This window comes from Delphinapterus leucas, chromosome 8 (assembly GCF_059928025.1).
Source record: "Delphinapterus leucas isolate spDelLeu-1000000601 "Yukka" chromosome 8, BTC_Dleu_Yukka2, whole genome shotgun sequence".
NCBI lineage: Eukaryota > Metazoa > Chordata > Mammalia > Artiodactyla > Monodontidae > Delphinapterus > Delphinapterus leucas.
In genome coordinates this window covers 5,280,868-5,293,481 of record NC_143136.1, presented here as the reverse complement: position 1 = coordinate 5,293,481, position 12,614 = coordinate 5,280,868, and the positions used below count along the sequence as shown (strand labels likewise).

Below are 12,614 nucleotides of genomic sequence, written 5' to 3'. Positions count from 1 at the left end.
TCTCGTCCCACGTGACAGCGCTTGACGATAATTTCACCCGAAAAGGCTCCATCACGGGTCTCTGCTTTATCTTCATGAAGGCAGATGGTCTCAAGAAAATGAGAATAAGAGTATCCAACGCATTCTGTCCGATTCTCTGAGTTGCTTCTCATGGCTCTATCTGGACCAAATTTAAACATTATAAGGAGTAAGCAGTGCAGTTTTCAGTCTTTATGTTGTGTCTTTGTCACTATGATTTGCATTCATATAGGAGACCCAGCAAACATGGAAAGAAAATGACTTTCTGATTGAATCATATATTTTCAAACAAAGCTCTTTCATGAATGAAGAATATTAATTACTGTACCAAGAGTGAGCCGCAGGTTGTTTTTGTTTGTTTGTTTGTTTCCTGAGTTGCGTGATAACAGAAACATTTGTGCATTCCACCCAAGGTCAGCATAGATTTAAAGGCAGACATACATAGGCTTGGAAAATTAATTCATGCTGGAATTGAGGACATGGAATTAATTAGGCGTCCAGAAGCCTCCCAGGCTCACCTCACTTTCCTTTTGATCGTCATCCCTTTATTTCACCAGTGTTACACTCCCTGCCCTCGACCTCCAGAGTGAAAGCTGATGGAGAGAGCAGACCCTGCTGAGTGCTTTTATCTGACCAACTAATAACAGGGTGTTTCTCAAGCCAGGCTGTGTGTGAGCCGCACCCTGAGTGGAGCAGTTACCTTGGAGAGAAGCAGGTGGCTCCCCTGTTGCTCTATGGGTCGCCTTGGAGCAGAATCCCTTACTTTGTGGGAAGTAATCTAACTTAACCATATATGTATATATTTTTCCAGAAAGTATGATTTATTCATGTTTAAATTTGTCCAGTGGAGATTTCCAGCCTCCTTTTTATCCCCCCAGTGAGACTCTGTCCTGCGTGCTGTGGGTGAACCTCTGTTGGATCAGAGGGGGCAGTGCAGAGGAAGGCAAGGCGGTTGGGGCTTTGAGCCTTCCAGTAAGTAACTAGCAGGGCTGCACAGGCTCAATCAGACAAGGGAAGAAAGCGTCTTGTCTGGGAAGGCCGTCCATTGCATGTCCCCTTCCCTGTGAGGACACAGGAGTCGTCCTTTACCGCCAGACCACAGCCCATTCCCACTGGCCGGGGCGGGTAGGTCATGCCTGCTGCTGGCTGATGGGGACACCAGGCGGGAGAGAATATTGCTTTCATTTATCCTGGTGCCTTACTACCACTGCGGAGGCTCGGGTTTGAACGTGACACACCTCTTTGGCCGGACAGTCCTTATGCACTTGTTCTTAGGGCTACTTTAAAAGAAGAAAGAACTGACTTTTAAGCCTAAAATCTTGCTTTATGCCTAGTGAACAACGCAGTTTGAACATAAGAGCTACAAAGGAAAAGGAGAAGCATTGCACTCCGCTGTGTGCCAGGGGTCTTTAGTTGAAACTGCTGACCATACACATGGGTTTTGGTTTAATATTTGAGCAAGACACGCCTGGTTTTCAATGAATCCAGCAACGTCCATGACAAGGTAGAAATGAGAGTCAAGACTGATCCCAGCCCACACGTGTGCTGTGAATTTTCCTAGTTTCCCCGAGAGGACGGCAGTGAGCCTGGCGGGGGGTGAGACTCGGCTTCCTCCGGAAAAAGCTGAGTTTCTCTCTGTCCTGAGTTTCACCAGCTAGTGACTGTTACTCCCGTTGGGGCCTGGGGAGCTTGGCAGCACCTTGCTGATGTCGGGCTTGCTTTGAGTTTTTACTGCAAAAAAGGCCTTTTGTAAATCCAAATGGGACTGTTAGATATTGAATGCACCCCTTCCTTTACGAATTTTTGTTGTTATTGGTTAAACCATGATGCCATCTGGAAGATGCCATGAGCTGTGAAGCCCTAACCCCCAGTACCTCAAACTATGACTGTGTTTGGAGACAGGGCCTTAAAGAGGTTATTAAGTTAAAATAAGGGCACTAAGATGGACCCTAATCTAATAAGACTGGTGTCCTATATTACAAGAGGAGATTAGGACACAGGCACAGAGGGAAGCCGATGTGGGGACACAGGGGGAAAACACCATCTACAAGCCATGGAGGGGGAACTCACCCCTGCCGACACCTTGACTTTAGACCTTGAACCTCCAGAGCTGTGAGAAAACACGATTTCTGCGGTTTAAACCCCTGAGTCTGTGATACTTTGTGACAGCAGCCCAAGCAGACAAGTGCAGTGATGTTTCAAACGCCATTATGAACGTTAAACTGTTGGTCTTGGTCAGCAAGGTCATTAAAACCTTGGTAGCCAATTAATCATTTATGGACATTTTCCTTTACCCTTTTTAATCCTTTTGGAAATCATTTCTGCTTCTCTGTGCACACCGTTTTCTGTTAGCAAAATAAATCTCTTCTGTTACTAGAAATGACGAGATTTTGCTTTAGAAATAACGCTGCTAATATAACCCTTGGAGGAGCTGAGTTGACAAAACCACGAAAGGTCTGGATCCCCTGGGGGATGGGCAGTTTTCCTGATGCCCACGCCGTGGTTCTGATCTAATTGTATGCGGAGTATGTCTGATGCTAAGAATTTATGGCTTCGTAAGTGAGTACTTCCTCTTTAGGGAAGGGAGGACTGCAATTGACAGACTTGCTTGCTGCCTTCCAGGGTCGAGGTCAGGGGCCGGGACCAGGGGTGGTGACAGGGCCCTGGGGGCACACAGGGTGGGGGGCAGGGGGCAGGTTTCAGGGGGGCCGGAGGGGGCTCTCCTGGAGGGGGCGGGCTCAGCAGGTGGACTGGGCAGTGGGTTGGTGATTTGGGGCCATTAGGTTTTCCTGGGAGGGTTGCCCTGGAATCTGGCTGGAGGCTGAAGCCCTCTCAAAGCCTGTACGGGGAAGGGGAGGGAGCCTAGGGCTTTGCTCAGCCCTGAGGGAAGGATTTGGGGATAATCTTGACCCCTGGACTGGTACCTTGTCCCTAGAGGTTCAAGTGAAATGGGAGCCTGTTTTACCCCAGGCTGCCTTGAACTCTCAGTTTCCCATTGCACGGAGCCAGGTGAGGGGGGTGTGTGTGTGTGTGTGTGTGTGTGTGTGTGTGTGTGTGTGTGTGTGTGTGTGTGTGTGTGTGTGTGTGTGTGTGTGTGTGTGTGTGTGTGCTTGTCTGTGTCTGTGTGTGTGTCACTTCCTCTGCCTACCTGCTTCCGAAGTCTGTTACCTCTTTACCCAGTACCACCTGCAACAGCAAAATGAAGTTCCCCCTCTTCCACAAAGCACTCTCACCCTGTCTCCCCACCCTGACTTCCAGTCCAGCCTTCCTCTGTGGGCTCGGCCTCACCCCTTGGGTGCAGTCGGTGCTTTGGGGAGGGTGTCGGGGCAGGGCACACCGGGAATGAGATCCAGGGCACCTTTTCAACCCCTCTGTGAGTTACTTTCCAAGTCTGTAAAATTAGGGATAATAGCAGTGCCCACCTTATCGGGGCATTGGGGGAATAAAATGGATGAACTGTGTCAAAGCGTCTGTGAAGGGCCTCTGGCTGAGCCTGGCCGTGGCCTGCCCTCCTCCAGCCTTGGCCTTGGCCACTTCGGCAAGAGGAGCCCAGGGCTGCTCTGGCTGAGCCTGCGGGCCCCCTGAGGGGAGGCCTGGGCTGCAGGAGGTTGGGGAGCGGGCCCCTTGGGGGTCTGGGTGGAAGTGCTAGAAGGGCTGGCTTGGGGGTGGGCCTGCCTGCCTGCCCTGCTGGTGGCCTGGTGTCTTCGAAGCCTCAAAGGTTAAGCCTCTGGGAGGACGGAGCCGCACACAGTAGGCTTTGGAACTGGGAATCTTCGATCGATGCAAAATACCTTTCCACATCTTGTCTGGAAGGGAGTGGGTAAACTGAAAGTGCATTGCATGGGTGGCTTACAAAGAATGGCCACACCGCGGCCCTTCATTCTTGGCCACGAGTGAGACCCGCCCCTGGCCTGGCCGCAGGAAGTGGGCCAGGCCCCTGCACGACAGCCTGGGGGAGGTGGCGTGAGCAGGCTGCAGGCCCAGGTTCATCCCTTCGCTTGATGACAGCCTGTGAACACTGGCAAGTTCCGGGGGAGTGGTGTGTGCCGGTGGATTTGTGGATGGCTGTCGCAAGTATTGAATTTCCTTGGGTGTGAACTCGTAATTCCATAGCGCAGTCTTCCTGGGAAAAAGGCCTTTTGCGTGAACATTCTGCCGCCTAGGTCACCGTTTTTTGCGCCCAGAGATTTCCAGTGACAGCTGCCGCCTCTCTGGAGATTCTCGGACGGCTTGGGTGCAGCGATGTGGTATTTGCAGAGTGGCCATCCCTGTGGGTCCTCCACAGCTCCTGACGGCTTCTCTGAATGTGCCATCTGAAAAGTGAGGAAAACCATTATTATTTTTTTCTTTTTTCGGTACGCGGGCCTCTCACTGCTGCGGCCTCTCCCGTTGCGGAGCACAGGCTCCGGACGCGCAGGCTCAGCGGCCATGGCTCACGGGCCCAGCCGCTCCACGGCATGTGGGATCTTCCCGGACCCGGACACGAACCCGTGTCCCCTGTATCGGCAGGCGGATTCTCAACCACTGAGCCGCCAGGGAAGTCCGAAAACCATTATTTTGAGAACTTCTGAAGTGCCAGGTGCTCAGAGCCTTTGGATCCTTGCATTAACTCCGGGGGAGGTCCCATTAGTGGCCTCCCTTTAAAGAGTTCTAAGTTATTTCAGGTGTTGTGTTTCTTCGAGGGTGTTCTAAGCACCTGACTCAATAGCCTGCATTTCCTTCTGTCTCAGGAAACGCCCAGTGCTGGGCGGGGAGCCCCTGTCTGTGGAATCCCCGCTGACCACCCCCATCCCGCAATGGCTGGGGACCCCTGGGCGAATCCCCTCCCGCCTTCTTTTGCATAGTAGGTGTGGCCCAGGCCCGAGGGGTGGGCGGGGAAGGAGCCGCCCTACCAGGGGATCCCTCCAAGGAAGGCCTTCTCCAGGCTCCAGAGTGTCTGCCCTCTGACCAGCACTCCCCTCCCTAAAATGCAGCTTCTGCTGGGGGGGTACTCCCCACAGGCAGTCAGGCTCTGGGAACTCGCCACCCCCCCCATCACGTTTGCCTGTTTTCCACCAAGGGAGGGGCACCTTTGCTCGGGGGGCAGCCACCCAAGATCAGCTGCAACTGAGGCTTTCTGTGGCCAGGGGAAGAAATGAATCACCGTGTTCGCCGTGTCTTTCCCTAACCGCTGGAGACTTTGTAGATAAACTCTGAGGGGGTTGGGTGGCCCTGCGGTGTAGCTGTATAAACTGGGGCATCCCAGAGTGGGGCGGGGCCAGCAACTCAGCTGACCTCTGCCGTTATCTGTAACATGACGGACCAAGGCACTGCTGCTCCCCTCCGGGACTCAGCTTGATCAGCCACCTGGGTTGATCAAGTGAACCATCAGGCAGCGTTTCTCAAGCAGAACGCTGATAAGGGCTGGGGTTTAGCGGTGAGGTTGGTGGCCCCATGTCAAGAACCCTGATCTTCTGGGGGAGGTGGTTACGTAAATGGTGAATGTCAGGTCAGAGCAGGGTGATCGATACCCAGAAGGGGTGTGCACAGGTGTGTGTGGCGGGGAAGCCACACACAGGCACCTGAGCCCGGGACCCAGTGATGAGAGGAGGTAGCTGACCCTGCAGCCCCAGCAGGAGGCAGTGGTGAGACTGGGTGGGGGGGTGAGTCTGGACTAGGAAGCAGTTTGATGGGTTACAGGGAAGACTCTGGGGATGCAGACGACACACGCTTGCTCTAGGCATCGGGGCCGGTGCTTCACAGACATCATCACATTTGGTCGTCACATCTGCCCTGTGATTATATCACCTTACTGCATAAGTGAGACTGGGTGCAGAGACTCTAGGTCACTTTCCCGAAGTCACACGGGGTTTGCATCATTCTGGCCTTGGAGTCCGGCACCCCGGTGGCTGTATACTGCAGGGGCGAGTGGGGGCTGTCTGGGGCCTGGGGCACCAGTGCAGGAGTGGGCATTTTACTCTGCAGATGACACGAGTCTCTGGGGGTCTGAGCGGAATTGTGCCCTAAAAGTCTGATCACAGCAGAAAGGATGGTTGCCCGAGAGTGGGCTAAGCCGGGGCTTGGGGCAGCCAGGCCCGCCTGCTCTGGGAATCCGGGGGAGGATGAAGAGGATGGGGAAATGGAGGGAGGAAGGAGAGTTGGGAGGACGTTGGCAGAGGCCAAGGGCACGCAGATGGAGGAGAGGCTCTTGTTCCTGTTTCTTATTAAATGGGAGATAATTGAGCATTTTCATGGGCTGGCCTGGCCGAAGGAGAGGACACGATTGTGATAGATGGTACAGGGTCCGTTTGCCAACTCTGAGCGGGAGACGTGGGTGTGGTTGTGAGGCTCAAGAGCGAGGCCGCTCTGAACGCTGGCCCGAAGTCTTCGTAAGAGGGCCTGGTGCCCTGGCGTTCTCAGGGAAGGCGGTCGGCCTGGAAAGTTGGAATGGGGAGGGTGGGTGGGAGCCCAGGGCTGCAGGATGCTGGCACCTAGCCCTTCCTGCTGTGCGAGCATCTGCAGTGGGCCCGGTGCCTCCATGCTTGAGCTTGCACGAGAGCCTCCTGGAGATGCAGAGGGTCGGGTGGGCGCCACGTGCTGCCGGGCCGTGGACACCTTGTGAGCAGCGTCGGTCCAGTGGGGTGGAGTTTGGATGGACGCACCTTTGTGGGGAGCGCAGGAGCAGGGGTCTCCGAGGCACCAGGGGCTGGGAGGGTCGTGGCTGGTGTAGACAATGAGATGTCTCGGCCTTTGCCGGATACAGAAGGATCTGAAGGATTGGGAAGGAGAGGGTCCATTAAAATAACCGCTTTGGTGCAGTTCCGGAAGGAGAGGCTGGCCGGCATGGAGGGCTGTGGGCAGAGGAACAGCTGTTGGAGACGAGGATGGTAGGACAGCGCTAGCTCTGGGTGTGGCCATGGGAGGAGCCTCTGGAAGCCAGTGAAGGACAAGGCCACTGGGGCTGAGGAGGCAGGTGTGTGTGACCTGGTTCTCCCGGCTGCCCCCCTTGGGGTGGAGTGGCTGTGACAGAGTGACAGGAGAAGAGGGACCCAGGGATGGCACCTGAACCCCAGCTCCGCACATCACTTGTTGCGGAGCCAACTAGTCATGTCTTAGGTGGTTATATGACTTTGTAGTTTAGAGGCTTTTCAGGCTGCCCTAGATCCACCCACAGTGGTGCCCAGAGCTGGCAGGTTAGGCGTCATGCACCTCCTTTTCCAAATTTGGAAAGTCTTGTGCTGGTTCATTGCCAGGCAGATCACAGAAGTGTTAGCAACAATCCTGGGGGAACAGCGATGACGCTGGAGGGGAGAGTCAGTAAAGACTTTGAGTCCTGTGGGTTGTTTGGCCGTGGCCGCTTTATTTATCATTCCCCCCTCGGTCCATCCTTTTTCATGCCTGGGGTTGGTGGTGATTTTTGAAAGGAGGCAAGTGTAGGACACCACCATAACTAGGTGAAGAAGCTCAGAGCTGCCCTAGTTGTCTGGGCTAGAGACCCAGCCTTGCCTTCCCCCTGCGCCCCCCTGTCCTCCCACCTTCCTGCTCCAGGAACCCCTCACCCCTCGCCCCTGCTCCTTGTGCACTGGCTGCCGATGACCAGTGTGTGGCAAGCAGATGAGGAGAAGACGTAGATGTTCTATTCCATCTTACTGCGTCAGAACTCATCCCGGCGACCCACTTGTCTTCTGTCCCCAGAGCTCTAATGCAAATTGTAACTACCAAGGGGCTGGCTGCTGCCATCAGCCACCGTGGAGCGTTTATCCTCCGAGCCTGGGGACCACGGAGCTGGTGACACGTTGGCTAACGAAGGCAGGAGGCTGGTCACATGTCTCCCGCTGCGGATTTGGGGCAGAGGGGGGATTTGGGCTTCGAACAGGCATCTTGACACGCTGTTTTCAGCCCTTAGAGAAAAATATATCAAACCTTCAAGTCCCTGGGGCACAGATGAAAGATTTCCAGATCTCTCTGCAGTCAGATACCACACAGGATGCAGTAGTGATAACTCGTGTTCAGACAGGCTCTTCTTGATGGTGAGCTTTGTTAACAGTGCAGATAATAATTCCCACGGCATTATTTGTGTACTCGATTGTTAGTTCCACAGAAGTTCTAGATTTTACAAATCTTTGGGGTTGTGGATCTAAAGACCAGCCTGGAAAACGTCCGGCTGTCGTCACACACACTTAGGTGGCTGCTCTTCGACAGCTCCTGGTATTTTGTTTTTACTCCACAGGCTGTTAGGAGGGTCCGTATCAGACTCTTCCCTGTGTTTTTGTTTTGTTTTGTTTTGTTTTTACAGTCCAGGTCTTTTATTTTCTTTACACCCATCATGCCATGAATTCATAGGGAATGGGCTCCAACAGTTCAGGCTCCTTTCCGTTGGTTCTCATGAAGTGTGCTTCTCTGGGTGGAGCAGGCTGGCGCTTCAGCTGAACCCAAGTCCCTTTCTCTTTGGCTTCCTTCTTTTTCTCGTCATTCTCCTTCACCCGTTTCAGGAAGCCGTCTCGGCTCTTAGGGTGTTTAATATGCTCGATACGCACACGAATTCTCTTGGCAAGAATCTTGCCCTTAACCTGTTTGTTTGCAGTGATGCAACAGCATGCTGGGTGACATTGTAGACTCTCCCAGTTTTGCCACGGTAACATTTGTGGGGCATTCCTTTTTGAACAGTGCCCATTCCCGTGATATCTACATTATCACCTTTCTTGTAGATTCGCATGTATGTGGCCAAAGGAGCAACTCCATGTTTTCTAAAAGGCCTAGAGAACATGTAGCCGGTGCCCCTCCTCTTTCCCTTTGTGTTGGTCATTTTGGCGAATCACTGGAAGATGGCAGTTCCGACGGCAGTTCCGGCCGAAGGGCTCTTCCCTGGGTTTTGATTGTCGACGATCGGGCAGATTTTATTGTTAGGGGAATCCCTTCTGGTGGATCCTGCAGAGGAAAATGTTACCAGATCAGCCCAGCCCCTCGGCCCCTCATGCACTCGAAAGGCTGGGAGGATTAGGTAATCTGTGGGAGTTCCTTGGGTTTTCTCCACACAGATTCCAGAGCCTCTTTGCAGGTGTTCAGGGGACAGGTGCAGAGTTGTGTGTTGCCCTTGATTAAACCCTTCTGGCTCATCAGCTGAACCGCCGCAGAGAGCTAGAGGCCGGAAAAGGGGAGCATCCCTGCGGGGAGCCCCGGCTGCAGCGCAGCGTCTGGCATCGCAAGGGTGACCATAGGCGGGAGCTGCTCTGGTTGTCACTCCATGGAGTGTTGGCATTTGTTTCCACAAAGTGACAGGGAGGAGGCTTGGCTTCCATTCTATCAGCATCTTAAGTCACTTTTGCCTGACACTTAGCAAGGAAGCCCAGGAAGATGTTTCTGACACGTTCCTGTATTGGGGAGTGAGAATCTATTCGTAACTGACAGGGAGCATCCTTTTGAAATCAGGACTGCTCCTCACTGGGCTGCTGAAGTGGCTCTGAGGTTTCCTAGGGGCTCCTGTTCCGGCTGTGTGGACGGCCCTCTCCTCTGCTCTTCTCCTTTGGCCTCGGGCAGGTGGCTTCCCGTGGAGTCAGCTGCTGTATCTGTGAAATGGGTCAAATTAAAATCTCTTCCAGCTGTAGCTTGCTGTAATTTAAACAGCGGTTCCTGTTTGCAAAGGATGGAGTGATATCACCCTGAGCTAAGGCAGGAGCGGACCGTGTGACAAAGTACCTCCAGCCCTTGGTCAGTGGCCCGTCAGGGCTGTGCACAAGTCCCTGCAGGGGCTCGTGGCGGGAGCTGAGGTCCCACATGCCCTCAGGTGCTCTGTCCACACCTGGGCAGTGCTGGAAGGCAGTCCTGGGTCCAAGCCTCCAAGCATCTTGCTTCGGACATTTTCTGATTAAAAATAATACAACATTGCTTTGGATTTTAAATAAGGTAGGGCAGAAGTTCAGTTTTTTCCTTTCCAGCGTTTTAATCACATCCATGATACTTATTCATTTTAACTAACTGTAACTGATGACGTGTCTGTCGCAGAGTGAGGACCAGTCGTGGCCTCCTCTGTAACTCCTGCTGTTCTTCGGATCTGGGGACGGACTACTGGAAATCATCGCTTCTCTTTTTTTAGAGAGAGTGTCTGGAGCTTTCCATTACTACAACCAGAGGCAGGCAGGACTGGCTGAATTATTAAAATGGTAAAATGAAAAGCTGAGAAGACGGGAACCCCTAGTCCCCTTTTCACGTGGGTGTGTCTCGCCAGTGCCTTTGGACCTGCCCGGGGCATTTTGCCTTCAGGAGACATTTGCCAGTATCTGCCGGCCGGGGGGTGGGGGGGGGAGGGGTGCTCCTAGCATCTAGTGGGCAGAGGCCAGCGATGCTGCTAACTGAACACCCTACGATGCCCAGAAGGCCCAGAGCGCTGCGGTGGACACACCCTGCTCTGGATGAAGGCCAGATACTGCTTCCCTTTCGGAAACCTTTTTTCTTGAGTATCTCAGGTAGAAATAATAATCTCCTGCCTTCCTCTTCCCCACCTTCTTCTTATCACATGTAACACTTTCCTCTGGTTGGTGGTTATTTGTGACACTTGTCAACCCCCGCTGTCAGAGGTCCACCGACTGTCAGGGTGTTTGTTCCTGATTCACCTTCGACATGAAATCGTCTGCAAGTCAAGTGTGAGCGCCCACGCTGCTGCCCCGCGCAGGTGTGGTGCCGACCGCCGGCATCTGGTAGTGATCACCTGTCACCTGGAATCCACAGGAGGGCCCCCCAGAGAAACCTTTGCTGGCAGGATACTGAGCTGGACCTGAGCTACCGCTGAGGGTGGGTGCGTGGGTCTCCGGCCCCTCCTCTGCCCCGGCCCACCTGTAGGGGCACCCAGCTGTCTGGCTTCCATGGGGACAAAACCGCCTGATTCTCAGATCTGAGGGTGCCTTCGGACGGGCAGTGGATTGAGAAAACCCTTTCTTCTAAGGTCACAGCAAGTGCAGTTGTGGTCAGTAGCTGCTGACCCGGTTTCCTCACTCTCACGCCTGGAGTGTGGCTGCCTTGCTTGTTGAGGCCGCACCTTGGGGCTTCCTGTTAAGACTGAAGCGTGTGGAGCACAGGCGCTGCCTTGTGATGTCTGTGCTTCCGTACACATCCCACGGTCCCGTCGTTCGCCTGGCAGTGACCGCATTGCTGTCGGTCCTTGAGGAAGAATGCCGCTAAGACGTAGGTGCTCAGAGGCGCCCTGTGGTCTTTCTTCTGCTGAATGCCCTCGCCCCAGGGACTGAGCACGTGCCTTGTCCTTCTGTGACTCAAGGGCCTCTCACTTGAGTTCCACTTGAACCTGCAGTTTATAAAGTGAGGGAAAACGGGGCCCCTGATGAGTTCAGCCCAGGCAGGGTGATTGCAGAAGCTCAGCATCACAGTAGATCTTACATCAGAAACCCTTCCTCCTGCAAGGGTCTGACTCGAGTCTTCTGCCAAAAGGTAAAACGTGAAATTGTTAGGAAAACATACATGTCTTTCTTTGTTTCCTATTTGTATCTGTCAGTCAACCTGATGCCAGAAAAGAGGCTGTCCCGTGTCCCGTGACAGGGGGCGGGATCCTTCGATGGCTCCTGGGGCGGGCGTGCAGAGGCCGGGGCTCGGCCAGCGGGTGGCAGGTTTCTGCTGCCCACAGATGTGGTTCTGCCAGGATACTGTAAATGTGATGACTGGCTGGCGCGCTCTGCTGCTTGGAAAGTCAGCTTGCGGAGCAGATGGCTCTGCTGACTACCAGGGGTTTCCTTTAAACAAGGCTGATCAGCTCTAGGAAAGCTTGCAAAGTAGTATTTTCATGCAGAATGTTTAATTTACGGGCAGCTAGAAATGGCCCGGGACAGGGAAGTCGTGGGAGGGTGGCCAAAGGATCTCATAAACTTGAGGCTGGGGGAGGGAAGCCAGCTGCCGAGGTGATGAGTGGGGGCGTAGGTAGGGCCGGCCCCCTCTCCTGGACCCCCCATGTGGTCCTTCCCTTTCTGACATTGGCATCTCTGCAGTGCCAAGGCTTTGCCTGCTTGCCTGCCGGCTGCGCGGTTTTGATGTGGCAGTGAGATCGACTACAGTCTTCCGTTCTTTTTTTTTTAAAGCCAAAATGGTGATACAGATATACTCCATGGCATGGAAAAATTCAAGAGGTAATGGTCTAGCAGGGCTGCTTTCCAAAGCAACAGGAAGATAAAGCAGTCCTACCCACCTGAACACATATAGTATGATTAGTTTTATTTTTCAAAGGCAGGTCTGGCTGTGAGAAAGGATTTCTATTTTGGAGGGGCAGGTTCTGGCCGAGCCTCTCTCTGTCTTCTTTGCATCGGAAGAGCCCATGTATCCAGGGCAGTAGGGAGAGGCCATTCTCCCAGGTTTTTCAGTGCAGAAGATCAGGCCTCACACGGAATCGTTACGATTGGTATGGAAAATGGGTGCTACCTGTGAGGCAGAAAGCACTGGAAGATAGTGAACAACACCGGCTGTAGCAGAAAGAGGTCTCCTCGTTCAGTGTCATCTAAGATTCCAAGTTATCTAAGGTGGATAGAATGGAATCTTCTACTCTGCAGCCTGCATCTTCGGGCGGCTAAGTGCAAAACCCGGGCTGGATTCCAGACAGCCGCGGAGTGATTGGACAGACC

At 53.6% G+C, this 12,614-nt stretch overlaps 1 protein-coding gene and 1 pseudogene across 4 annotated transcripts in view; one reads left to right on the top strand and one right to left on the bottom strand.

The window, feature by feature from the left end:
- The window catches only part of AGAP1 (ArfGAP with GTPase domain, ankyrin repeat and PH domain 1), a 556,588-nt gene that overhangs the window by 136,420 nt on the left and 407,554 nt on the right, over positions 1 to 12,614 (top strand). The gene's annotated exons all lie outside the window — the stretch shown is intronic.
- LOC111171964 (large ribosomal subunit protein eL21 pseudogene) lies at positions 8,034 to 9,482 on the bottom strand (annotated as a pseudogene).